Genomic DNA, 15,097 nt, shown 5'->3' with positions numbered 1-15,097 from the left:
GCATGTATCCTTTTAATGAGTGTGTTTTCATTGCTTTTGTCTGGTAAATGTTTTCTCGATTAATTATTCTTCAATGAATAATGTCCTTGTTTAAATTGCTTGATTACTTGTTTGGGAACCTTACTGGGCTTTTAACTCATTCCTTTAGTTTTGTTTTCCTTACAGGGAATACGAGCGAAGCGTGAGACTTGTACAGGCTAGCGTAGTCTAGTTTTTTTTTGGATTTGTAATTGTACTCGCGCTAGTGCCCGACTAGGGTTGGTTGCACCTGGATTGTAAACACTTTGATATATTTGGGCATGTATGAGCCTTGTAGCTAGGTTTGAGCATCAATGTATATGTTAAGCTTGGAATTGTGGTTTTATTTCTTTCTATAGTTGTTAGTTCTTTTCTTGAGTTAAACGTTAGTGAGTCCTGACGAGAGCTAGGCAGGCGGTCCACTAAACCTTATGGTACACCCTAGGGAGAGGTGGGGTCATCCCACTACTGCTAAATTCTTTTGAATCTCGACATTCAGTCTTTGAACAAAGTGCCTTATTCGCCTTTGCTCTGTCACTATTAGCTCAGGGCAAAACTTAGATAATCAAGTGAATTGAATTTCATACTCAGCAACGGTTTGGGTACCTTGACGGAGTCTAATAAATTCATCCCCCATTTTCTCCTGAATCAAAAGTGAAAAGTATTTTGCATTAAACTCTCTCATGAAATTTACCCAAATCTTTGGGGTTTGTTCTTCTTCCCATTTAGTTCGTATCACATTCTACCAAGAACGGGTTGCTCCTTCCAACTGGAAGATAGCAAGGGTCACCTACCTATCCTCAGTATAATGCAAAATTGCAAAAATATCAATCATTTTCTCTAATCACCTCTCGGCCACATCGGGGTCAGGTCCTCCAAGAAATTTTGGTAAGGAGAATTTTTGAAATCATTCGAGGGCTCTATCCTCCCTCTTCACATGATTTTCAGGGTTTTCGGGTTGGTTAACAGGGTTTTGCCCCTGATGATCTACTATTTGAGCTAAAAGATCTGTCATACGTTGGATAGCTATGGCTACTTGAGCATTGGGACCGAACCCCGGTTCGCAATTTTGTTCAGCCACTAGTTCGCGATTACCCCCTTCATTTAAGGGTTGCCTAAATCCACACCCATGGTCTCATCCACTATGTCTACCCTCCATCAATTTTTAACAAGTTTAGGATCGGAATGCAGATGCAAAAATTAAAATTTCATAGATACATGGATAAAACATAAAAATATAAACAAGTCAAAGGTCAAGTACATTTAATACAACCCTTTTCATACATATCACACAATAAAAGTCAGGTACAAGCAAAAACCATTCCAGTAACACAAGTAGTGGAATCATAACAAAAGCATAGTAAACAAAACTATATCAAAAGTACAAAACATCCAACTAGGGTTTTCCTAACTACCCCCACATAGAATCAAAACATGGCTCATAGGAGCTCTAACCTAGTTCCCAACAAAGCTAGTAGAGGTTTCATCTCTAGGGCCATGGCCTACGTCAGCCAAGTTTGCATCCACTACCTCTCCAAGTAGAGCCCTACATTCCTGCAAAATACCCTCAGTTTGGTCTCCTACTTCCCTTAACACCCTAGTAAGGCGTTCATTCACCACATGCACCTGCTAGCACATAGCATTTGTACACTTTTGCTCCTGACCAACGGTCTCCTGCAGCTTGTGGATCCTATCCCTCTGTATCTCTATAATTCCTCTCATCCTTGCCATCTCAATTTGATTCCTAAAACTGGCACGCTTAAGTCTTCTCCTCTCATTTAGCACCGCCAAGACCACATGGTCAGAATAAGAGTAGTTCTGACAACGACTACATCTCCTAGTCTGACTTGCAGTGCTTCAACGTCAGATTGGTCCTCCAAGCTTCTCCTCATAATCAATAATTCGAAGGTGCCTCCGATGCGGCTCACTTCCACCCTCTCCACTGGTTCCGTCCATGACCTACAATGATAAGCATAGTTTACAACTTAGATAAGTTTAATCATACTTAATGATATCCTAACACATCTCATTAAAGTTTCTTAGAACCAACTTTCCTATTTTACACAGGTCACTTCTAACCTAAGCTCTGATACCAACTGTGACAGCCCCACCTTCTCTTAGGGTATACTCCAAGGGTTAGCGAACTACCTGCCCAACTCTAGTCAGGACAAACTAATCCGAAAATTCAAAAAAGTACTAAAACGCGCAATTTAACTTCCAATCATCAACGCAGAACTATATACAATGGAGTCTCTAATTATTCAACTTAAAGTACAAGTCAGAGTATCCAAACTTATACAAATACATGTGAGGTTTACTAATACAGAGGAGTTTAAACAAAAAAAATTCAAAACTATAACTAGCTCAACTCTTTCCCCAAAAATTACGCTCCCAAAATGTCGTCCCCTATAAGGAAAACAAAGGTAACAGAATGAGTTTTCACCCAATGAGGTAGTAAAAGGTCACGCAGTCACAAATCACATAGTTAACATTTTAATCTATCAAATATAAGTATCAAATAATGGAATAAGTAAACACCACAACTTATACAGAGCAGATCAAGTAAAAGGATATAGATGGCTCTCAAGAGCCAAATTCCCCATTGCATTAACTTGATCCAACTCGTTGACACTCCGTCAACATTTAAAGAAGCAAAAATAATGATCGTAGATCTCTACTTTACACCAATTTTCGTCCACCAAACATACCCGTTATTGGGCCCGAACACCAAACAGAAACAGTGGTTGTAATACTCTAGTATACCAAATATCAGAAGGATTCAATATTCATTGAATCAGTAACAGTTTCCTCATGGTTCGTCAATCTATCTAGACCAAGTCCTTGCTGGCTTGATTCGATTAACTACCAATGAGGTTTGAACTCAAATTTCACAGTAAGGTCGTCGGATATTAGCCACCAAACGACATCAAATTCATGCACAAATAACATATTTCAATTGAACAGTAGACCAGTCAAACAGTAAAGTGTAAGCAAGTGTAAAGGATATACACGTCCCGTCCAAGATAAACTAAAGCTACAGTCATTCAAATTATAAGTTTCAATCACAAGTAAATCATTTAAGTAATAAGTCATGCGAGTGGTATACTCACCAATTCAAACAAAGTAACGTCAAAAGTTCGTCCCCGGGTTATGCTCTTGATCACCAACAAACCTTACAACAACCAAGATAAAAGTATTATGGTTCAACCATCCAAAACTTAGGTGAACCAAGGAAAATCCAAGTAACTACTAGGGCAAAGATTCAAATATGGTTTTGGAGTGAAAATAGAGCATTTAGATCCAAGGGACATGAGGAGTAACCAAGGAGTTCCTCATTCCAATTCATGGTTGGAAATTTTCAGCAGCAAAATAGCAAAGAAAACAACCAACCTCGAGGTTAAAGTGGAACAAATGCAACTAGAAAGCATGCTAGAAGCAACCAACATTTTCCTCTTATTTTACACATGGTTTTGTCAAAATTTCAGCTTATACACCACCACCAAAGTGAACTTAAGCAATCACATGTAACCTAATTCCAAACCAACCCAAAATCACCCCTCTAACATCACTTATTTCACAAGAAAGGAAGTAATAAAAGTTTCAGCAGCACCTCGTTTTATTTTCTTAACTTTTCCATCCAAACTCAATATCTATATTTATAGCAATCCAACCTCAATCACAACCACAAATTATAAGCTATAAAGTACACTTTTTTAAGGCCACAAAATCATCCAAAATAGCCAATTATTTAGCTCAAACCAACCACAATGAAGCTGAAAATTTGTAACCCTAAGTTGAAATTCACCACTACAAGTTGAATTTTTCTATAATCAAGCCAAAATAACATATAAAAACTAGAAAATTTACATGGCAAAACTACTAGATCATGGTCAAGTTCAAATCATCATATCAAAGCTAAAATTTCTCACTCAAAGCTGAAATTTTTCAACCACCACACAAACCATGAAATTTTCCATGAAAACTACCAAAAGCAAGTCTTAAATCTACTCATATACAAGTAATAAAAGAGAAGATGGTTTCTTCATATTGTTACCTTGAAACCCTAAGAAGAAATGGAAACCAAGAGTTTCTTTCTCCCAAATCTTTCCACCAAAACCCTTAATCCTACCTAAAGGTCATCTTTTATGGAGTAGATTGCAAGTTTATGATGAAAACTCAAGGATTTAAGCAAGAATTGAAGGTTGAAGATGAAGTCTCTCTCTCTCTTTTCCTCTCATGAAGTTCGGCCAAGGGAAGAGGAAAAATGAAGGGTTTGGTAAATTTTTCCTTTAATTAAAGGCTAAGAAAGGTCTTTGCCAAAGTCCAAGCTCCATGGCTTGTTGACAAATGTCCTTCCAAGGTTAATCCTCATGTTTTTGTTTTTCAAATGCTAAAATATCTAGCCAACTTCTAATTATCCCTTAACACCTTATAAAATAATATCTCTTTGCACAAAACTCCTCTTAATCTTCAAAAATTTATCGCACACACCTCATTAGTGGGTCCTACTTTCATAATGCACCACGAACTTATCATGCACTAACTTATACAAGAAAAATGGTTTAAAAACTTAACTCTCTTATAAAAATATCTAGAAAATTAAGGCAATAAAGTAAAGTAAAAAAATGTGTTCAAAGAAATAAAATAAAATAAAGAAATTTTTTGGGTCCTCACAATCTTGAATTAATAAGTCAAATTTGAACAAAGGAGACGCAACTCACTTTGTATCAAGGGACGTTCCCAAGGAACAAGAAAGGGAAAGAACTCTCACAATTTTATTCATAATCATCTAATTTTGAAAAGTTGCGTAACGTTAGCTATTTATAGTCTTACATGACTCAAAATCCTAATTCTAATTTAAAAAAATATAAATTTCTTAATGTGACTTGAACACTAATATGACACAACTTATTGTACTAAACATGCTAGATATGGCTTAGTAGACTTACAAGGCCCAAACAAACATTAGAAAATAGAAAATTATTTAAAACTACGAAAGTCGCTAAAAATTGGAATAGTTGGTCCAACAAGAAACCGTCGGACGGTTTCTACGTTTTCTCCACCGATTTTGTCAACCAATTAGAATCCGTTCCACAGTTAACTCGATTAGGTCCCCCGGTTACACTTCTTCCAAGCCTGGATTCGTATTAGAAGCTATTTCAAAGACACAAGCTTCAGACATGGGAACTCATGTCTTGGTATAATTATAAGTTGCTTCAAACAATTGAATATCCCCAAACTGTTAGTTATCAGCAATATGCCTTTATTTTAATTGCACTATAACACCATTTCAGTAATTATACCAACACATAAATTTATATGAGTTGTGCCCAATGCATAGACGATTTCAAAGTAATCCCACATTCCAAAAATACTCAGATGTCTCCATAAATACAAGTTTTAAATGCACAAACATGAGGACATTTTCATAAACATATCCAAACACATGCTACCATCAATTGTACCAAAAGCTTTAAAAAAATACTTCATTTCACATTTCCAAAATGCCCCTATCCATGCGCTTGAAATTCAAAACCCCTCTTTGACTACAACTCATTCTTATATAGTATAGGAAAATGTGAAACGAGCAAAGTATCATTTAAGGTGGAGATGACACATGGAATTTAGAAGTTGATTGTTTAAGTACTACTATTGAGTCTTAAAGTTGGTAATTAAACAAGCAATAAAACTTATGCATATCAATACATAAGGTGAAATGATACATGCCAACCATTGTACTAAAAGTGATTGAAGAAGTAGGAAAAATAGATTTTATTTTGTCTGGTTTGTGTTTTTGCACATTACCTGACTATTGACGAAGAGTAATTTCTAATAGCATTTTCCATCTTTTGAGTATTATGGTTTTTGTTTCTCAATCACGTGAATAATAGTACTCAAATTATGAGTAAAAGGTTGTATTACTGACCACTCAAGTAAGTCACCGGTAATTGCTTGTCATTTGAATAAAGCTAAGAATAGTTATGTTACGATCGACTGAAGAAATAGTAAATATGAAGTTTGGACCAAAACTTAATTAATCAAAGATTTGAATTTGAAGTTTGGATACCATGTAGCCAAAATTAGAATAAATTGCTCACCTGCGAATTGGACGTAAAAGCCATTGGTAGAAATTGTACACCTGAATTTATTCATGTCAATAGTTGGGTATTAGTGTAAAAGGAATGAAAGGAACAAGAAGGCTGCAGAGACACAATTTCTGATAATGAAAAGAAAGGTCTTCAGCAACTAATCACCAAGCAGCAAAATTCCAATTGATAAGCTCCTCAACTTTGATGCTATTAAAGTGATAATAAAAAAGAAGAAGTCGAACAAGTTGGCTATTTATTTTGATAATGATTATCCAGCATAACTTTCCTAATAATTGTGAATGATTGTATTTTAACATTTCTTTTGTTCATAAATATTCTATACACCCATGTTTTGTGAAATAAAAGCACATGCATTAATAAGAATACGTAACACTCAATATATTTAAGTAATTACAACAACAAAAAAGTTATTATGACTTGTACCTACTGCTAAAAGGATGATCAACATAGTCTCACATTCCTAAAATGCCCATGTTTTTGAACAAATTAGCACTACATTTAAAAAAAATACAACAACATTTTGGTAAATACAAGAAAATACATTCTAACCTAAATTATACTTTGTGCTATAACTACACTCTAAACAACCACATAATTCCAAAATGCCCCTACCTATGCAGTTAAAATTCAAAACACATATTTGACCAAAACTCGTTATTATATAATATAAGGATAAAGATAAGGATATATATATATTCCAAAATTCTTTTTCTTTTTGTGAAAATATATGTTATTTTTTTGAAAATATAAGCATGTTCCAATACGGATACTCTACCTATTTTATTTGCGGTTATAATATGGCCAGTTAACTTGTGCATCTCTTTAAATGAGTTCAGAGTTCATATCTGAGGCCTCTTGTTCAAGGGACCAGGGGCCAGGACGGTTGTTAGGCAACCGTTTAGGAACTTTTGACGGCCCAGATTAGATGAGCTAATATCAACATACAAAACGAAGCCACGTCGCAAAGTGAAATCAACTGAAGACAACGGCGTCGTTTTATTGAGTGGCAATTAAAAAAAATAAAAATTTTGGAAACGGATGGAGCATCATCGTTAAACGGTGTTTGCATAGCCCAAATTATTAATGAAAAGTTCCTTTTTATTAGAAATCCCCATTTCACTTTCCCCATTTCCCAAACCCTTTCTCTGTTGTTTGCTAATTCCCAAAATCACTCTACAAAAGAACTGCCATTTCACTCCACAAAATCACTCCCATTTGTGATGTCTTGGAAAAAAAATTTGGCCGGAAGTTTTTTTTATAGAATCCAACCGTATATCCTGCCAGTTCTTGGCCGGATACTTGGCCGGATTGGCTGAGCATTTTGAAAAAAATTTGAAAACCTACTGCCTTGAATCTGGCCGGATTCTGCTGTCGTACAGTTTTCTTAACGATTAAGTTTTCATCTTTTGACCATATTTGGGGTTCAAAACCCACTTTTCTTTCTTCTCCAAACTGACCGAAACCTTTGAGAGAGAAAAGAGAGAAAAACTTCATCTTGCAACCTCAATTTCTTGCCTCAATCTTGTGTTCCAACCATTAAAACCTCAATTTGCTCCATAAAAGTCATTTGCTAAGGAAGATGGAAGAAGGTGGTGGAGTGGCTTTGGTAAGGGAAGTTAAGCTACCAACTTTTCTTGGGGTTTGAAGGTAATCTTGTCAAGAACTTCCTCTCTACTACAAGTAATTGTTAATTTGTGGATTAGAGATGTTGAATATATTGTTTTATGGAAGATTTCATGGATTAAAGTAGAGTTTGATGTATTTCAGAATTTTTGGTGAATTTTCTGTCTTTATTTGATGCTTAAGCATATGCCATGGATTGATGGCTTAGTGGTGTGTGAAATGAAGCTTGTATATGCTAGATGTGATTTCCTAAGAAAAATTTCCGCTTGTGGGGTTAATTTCAGATTTAGGGTTTCTAATTTGACTTTGTTTGTGGTTGGTTTTAGAGCTCTCATTTGGTAAGGTATGAATGGTATTGTGGCCTTATTAAGAGTGTTTAATAGCCTATGCTATATATGTGTAATTGTGGTTGATGGTTATGGATTTGGTGATTGTTTGTAGGATGGAAAATAAAAAAATTAAGGGGAAATGTTGTCCCATCTTTGAGAACATCTGATTGCTTTGAGAGCATCTTTGGAATTATCAAGGAAACTATCTATGGGGATCATGAGCTGTGGTTGGTGAGTGATTCCATAACTATTTGCAAAGTTACTTTTCGAACTATTTCTTACATTGCATACTCGATTGCATATCATGCGTGCTTGTGTGTGTGCCATGAAATATTTTGGCTCCAATGAGTTCTTGAGAAGTCTCGTGCTTAGAACCAATGTCTCCACCACTGTTTACCTGGAGCACAATGGCTCTCTATTCCTGTTGGGTTGTTATTTGATCTATTTGAGCGTTGGATCTTTAAGTACAATGATTTCACTAGCTCACAAGAGCTATATACGTACATTTGATCATTGATTCATGATATCATCTAAATGCATTATTGTGAAGCTTATTTGCTTAACGATTTTACTGGTCACTCGCTGAGCTTGTAACTCATCCCAAAATATGTTTTCCCCTCCACAGGGCTCGAGGCAAAGGAAACACTTGTATTACGTTATTCGTGTGACTGGATAAAATATCTCCTGTACAGTTTGAGTTTAGATTTCTCGTGTGTAATAGTTAGGATTATATGAAGGTTTGGAATTGAAACGAGTGTATGTGTATGTTCCACGCTTGGGAACTAGCCTTGTTTTACCTTTTAAGGTTTTAAATTGTGAAAAATATTCGCGGCGTTTGTAATATGTATATTTGCAGAGTATTTGATGTAATTTTTTAGATTTGTTTGGTACTATATTTGAGGACTGTAGTGAGTCTCGGCAAGAGTTGGACAGGCGGTCCGCCGAACCCTTTGGTTCGCCTTAGGGGGAGATGGGGCTGTCACACATTTCACTCCTTGTTGTCTGCTAATTCTCAAAACAACTATTTGAATTCCTCCTAAAGAAGACCCACGGTGTTTTTTGGAGGAGGAGAAACTGCATAATCCAAGGCCCTAGGGTGTTGCAATAGTTGGAGATTTCAGATTTAATCGAAGGAAGAAACTTTATTTTGTTGAAATGATCGAACAAATTTATCTTTTGTCAAATGTACCGGGCTATGAACTAAAAATATTTACACGCTATTTAGACAATATACACACTATTTAATATGGAATTTTAAGGGAAAAAAGACAACGGATGGAATGGCCAATGAATTGGGCATGATTTAGACATAGGTTTAGTGAATGTCTGCTATTTGAAAAAAATATTTACATGCAGTTAGGGTTAAGTTACATGTGGTTTAATTAGGTTTACAATGAATTGGGCATGATTTGGACATAGGTTTAGTGAATGTCTACTATTTGAAAAAAATATTTACACGCAGTTAGGGTTAAGTTACATGTGGTTTAATTAGGTTTACAATTTATTGTTTTATTAGGACAACAGAAATTTGAATGCATACAAAAGAAATTCTTGTGGTAGGTACAAGAGAATCATGTGAAAAGTGGCCAGGTTTTATTAGTTGCTTGTTTCTTTTCTTTGCCTATTTTGAGAATACGATGACTATCAATAGTCACAGTTGAGCAGAAATTCTTATTTGTGAGATATTCTTGTTTGCCTGAAAATTTCATCCTACACAAGTTTCTCATTATCATATTTTGTTCACATGAAAGTTAAAATTTTGTGATGGAATACTCAATTAATTGGGCATGAATGGAATATAGGTGACCATGAATATCTCATATTTGAAATCACAAAATTGATTGATGGTTAGGGTTAAGTTACAACTGGTGCAATTGGACTTACAATTTGTTGATTTGTTTGGACAATAGAAATTTCAATGCATGTAAAAGAAATTGTTGTAGGGAGTATAAGAACATCATGTGAAAGGTGCCAAAAGAGTTTATTAGTTGCTTGCTTTTTTTCTGTACCTATTCTGAGAATGCAATAACTGTCAATATTCACAGTTAAGCAGCAATTCTTCTGTTATTATTATTAATTTGTTATATGATTTTGGATTGAGAGTTTAGTCAAATAAAGTTGGCATAACATATTGTTATGTTGTTTGTATCAATTGATATTTTTCTTGTACATATTAGTTATTATAGTTTACAAACCCACAGCATGGTAAAAAAATAGTGTTTTTTCACTTGTGTATAGTGTACATGGTAAAGAACAAATTGTAAGTATGGTTATTCAATTGTTGGTTTTCTAGTTATTTAGGAGTTCTTTTCATTAGGTAATGGCATAATGTTCATTACTCAATTGATGATAATTGATTGTTTACTTAGGAATTGCAATTTTGACAATGGCATAATGTCCATTGTTGCTGTTAACATCATTGGAAACCCCATGACTATATAATATTAAGGAGTGGGGTAGGAACAGTTGTTAGATCAACCGTCTGTAAATAGTGTAACATTTTTTGAACATTTTGTAACTTTATGTAAACCTCATGCATATTTGTAACAATAGAAGTGTGATAATACACTTATGTGAAGAAACCTCAGGGGATAGGATTTTGAAATTATCCCTTATGTTTTTGTCATGTCATTTATTTTGGTGCAATCTGAAATAATACATTATGGGACGTCGGGGAACCAAGAAGATGAATCTTACAAAAGATAAAGGCAAGCAAGTTGAGGAACATTATGACAATAATCCAGTAAAGCCGATTAAGCCACCAAGTGATTTCATTGCATACAAGTATATATGGCTTTATAGAAGGATTATTGTCTACATTTGGGGTTTTGAATTAGTTAAAAAACTCATGATAAAATCAAAAGTCTATGTGATGGATCTAATCATATTAAATCATGGTAGGATTGACTTCGCACACAAGCAAAAAGCAAAGGGAAAGGCATTAACAATAAAGGAGTTAAACATAGCTGCTAGAAATGCATGGAACAAACTGAGTGATGAGGAGAAGCTTGTATGGAAGAATGAAGCAAATATGAAGAAATATAAAGAGCTGATGAAAATCTACAAGGAATCTATAGCGGACAGGGGAGAAAGCATAAAGAGTGATGTAGCGAAACAAGTAAGGACGTAGCATCAAATTTTATTGTTTTTAAATTAAATGATTTAGAAGTTTCAAAGCGCAAGTGCAAGTATTGGGCTATTATTTGTTAATTTTATCAACATTGTTATATTGTTTTTATAGGCATACAAGTTTAGGTACACACCAGCTAAATTCTTAAAGTTTGTGGGTCGTATTGATGGGGCGAAAATAGCTGCAATAAAAGAAATAGGTTTTGGTGGGTTACTGGAGATCCAATGTCACATCCTTCCAAAGAATATATGCATGTGGTTGGTGAATAATTTCAATCCAACTCACTCACATATACAATTTGAAGGTGGACATGTGCTGCCTATAACATCAGAGGATATAGCAAAGACTCTTGGAATTCCTGGTGAGGGGCCAGTGCCGGTTGAAGATACTAGAGATGATGGAATTGATAGCGATCCACATTATTCTAGGAAGAAGAAGTATAATTGACATGGTATAGTAGATGAGCTAATATCGATGGAGTCGGGGATGGATTCAAGAGGTTGTTTGTTATTTTTGCATGTGGGTGCTTGCTTGCTCCAACAACACGAGCTGAAATTAAAGCCAATTTATGGGAGAGTTTACAATCAACTTCGAAAATAGCTCAATTTAATTGGACTAAGTTCGTCAAAGCTAATTTATGCAAAAAATTGTTGAATATGCAGAGCAATGCCCGTAAAAATGTTGGAGGTTGCATCCTATTTTTACCGGTAAGCTAAGAAATCTCAACTATTGGATGATCTTACCTTATATTTGTTCATTATATTTAACAAGGATAAGTTGTTATTATTTTACAGCTATATTATTATGATCGAGTAAGTATACTCAATCATTGTGTTCGTAGAATCTGCCCTATAGCAAAAGCATGGACTGATGCCAATATAATGGAAAGAGAAACACTAGAATTGGATGGTCTTGAAAAATTTGGCAAAGGAAAGCTAGTAAGTATTACTGAAACAATGATATTTTTGAAATTTGAGTTAGTAAGACATTATATTATACGACTAACTACTTTGTCAAACTTACAATATACTTTTTTATCTACAAAAGTAGGGTCTAACAAAACGGACAGAGAAGAAGATGAGGAAGAACAAGCAACTAAGCTTCCATCGGATGTGATTAGCCAGATGGTGAATAATGGACATGGAGTAATTGTTGTAAGATAACAAATTAAATCTAATATGAATGCAAATATGTCCCAAGTTGTATCAATATGAGGATTAATTGCATTTATTTTTTATATTCAGGTTCATCTAGCCACTCTATATGCAAAAGCAACAAATGCCGAGTGGATAGCAATCGAGTGTCAGCAAAGTGTAATGAATATATCAAGTATCCTTTGCTCGCAACGTAGTGCCATGCCATCATCTTCCCAACCAACTGTTAGATTCACAAGAAAACAGGCAAAAAAGCGAATGATCCATGATGAGAAGGCAAAGGTTGTTATAGAGTCTGATACGGACAAATCTGAATATGAAAACAACCAAGATGAGACGTGTTGGAGATAAGAATGATGATTTTGGTGAAGATAAGGCAAATGAGCCCGAAGATAAAGAAGGAAAAGATGATGCCAAGGCAATTGCGACAGCATTACATCAGTTGCGGCAGCCCAGTGTCATTAAAGATGTTAGGGATAGCAGAATTGCAGAAGTTCATTACTTGGATACAGGCATAACTTCCCCATTAGGAGCTGCAGTATAGCAACATTCGCTATATGCTACAACACAATGGAAGGGTTGGTCTAGATATAAAAAAAGAGAGTGCGAAGGCAAGTTATATATGTTATAGTTGAAATTCTGCTTTCATTTGCTATTGCATTTTGTAAATGATATGAAAATTGATCATTACAAAAAAATTTGCTATTCTTGACTAAATATAGATGCGGACGATGGCCGAATGCACAAGATATTGCGGACGACAAGGCACAACACCCTCATTAGGTCTACTGATTATCAGCTCCAAATTCAGGTTACTTTGACACAATGTCAAAGGAAGATTGCGAATCTCACATGGCAAGACGAGGGGGATGAGAGGTAAAATTATTTTTGTGCAATAATATTCGGAGTTATATGCTATTTTTATTCATATTCATTTATAATTCAACTTAACATTGTTGACTCAATATTCAATGTAGTGAGATATTAGTGTCTATGCTCGAATTAGCCTTAACCGGAAAGATATGCAATTCTCGCGGGAGAAGTATTGGGTATCAGATAGGGTAAGTCACGAGAAAAAGAAAATTTTTTTTTATTTGACTAATTTACTTACTGTAATTGTCGAGATAGTTTCATCTTTTGGAATGCTAAAAAATTTTGTTATTATACTCACCCCTCTTTTAGGTCGTTGATATGTATGCAAGGTTATTGAATATAGATGTGAGTAAAAGACTGATGAAGGTTAAGCGATACATTGTCGAGCCATGTGTTGTTGCAAGTATAATGACCAACTTTTTTTACCACCAACTAACACCATGCATATACAGTTTCACTCATTGTTAGTTTGTTAGAAAATTTGATTCTAATGTTTAATAAATAGTATGAATTACTCGTGCAATTTCTAATTATCCTATGACTTTTGATCCAATTTCATTGATTTGTTGAGCAGGTTGCCATTCAACGTGTAGATCGATTTGAGAAAAAGTCTGATGATGATCTATATTCGCAATTGAACAAGTGGTTCAAAATAATAGCAGATAATGCTTCAAGTCTAGCAAATGCCGATATCGTGATAAATCTCTTATAACTCCTAGATCAAATATTTTTTACTTTATATCAAATGTGTTGCGTTTGTAAAGTCTAACGCATTATATTTTCAGATACTGGTTCCAGTGGTGAACAAAAGTTACTGGTTTGTATACTTATTTGATATTGCACAAGGCATTGTTCATCTCCTTGACTCACGAGTTGATTCGTCACGGGTTTGAGAAACTAACATCTTACGACGACTGGTGAAATCTAAATACTATTTATAGCTTGCATTTTTAATGCATCTGTTCCATGGTTTTAAATTATATAACTAGTGTGAAAGTGTAATCAGCAAAATTATATTTTTATGTTGCAGAAGTGAAGCTTGGGATTAATAATGGCAAAACAATTTGATAAGTCGGTGGATTTCAAGGGATTTATATTGCAAGTCGTAGATGTGCCTCAACAGTCTCCACACAATAGGTATATGTACTCTAAATAAGAGTTTATCTATATTCTATCTTGGAATATAACTAAATACTAAGTTATATTAGTAGGATAATAAGGTAAAACTTGTATGTCCAATTACTTCAACTCACGACAATGTATACCTCGTGTTTCAGTTATGATTGTGGTGTGTTTATAATGAAATTTCTGGAGCATTGGAATGGAAGATTAGGTATACGCATTATGGAGGTATATATATATTATTTTGATTTATAGAAATTTTTTGGTAGCAAGTATTTTTATGATGACTTATGTATAACATGTGGTGCTGATTATTTCAATGCTTGGATAGGATAACATGTGGAAGTATCGAGTGCAATATGCTTCTATGTTGGTTGCAACTGAGTATAAAGAATGGGCCGAATCTATCCTTCAGTTGTTAAATATCCTTCCCCGACAAAAAAATCAGTTGTAATAAATGATCGACAAATATCTAGTAATTTGTAGTTGTGTTGTGTAGAATTTTGTACTTGTGTTGTGTAGAATTATCTCCTTTTGGGATTACTGTTGGGAGCAAAGTTCATTAGTTATGAAGTTTTTACTACTAGTGGGACATGTAGAATTTTTTGTTGGGAGCAAAGTTCATTACTGTTGGGACATTTGAAATTTTTTGATTGCGGTAGATAGGGTTGGCACACCACGATTAATATATAATTTCTTGTAATCATTTGAAGAGATGTAAATGGTCTAAAACTATTC

This window comes from Coffea eugenioides, chromosome 6 (assembly GCF_003713205.1).
Source record: "Coffea eugenioides isolate CCC68of chromosome 6, Ceug_1.0, whole genome shotgun sequence".
In the NCBI taxonomy this organism is placed as follows: Eukaryota; Viridiplantae; Streptophyta; class Magnoliopsida; order Gentianales; family Rubiaceae; genus Coffea; species Coffea eugenioides.
The sequence above is the reverse complement of the archived record's forward strand: the minus strand, read 5'-3'. Positions refer to the sequence as shown.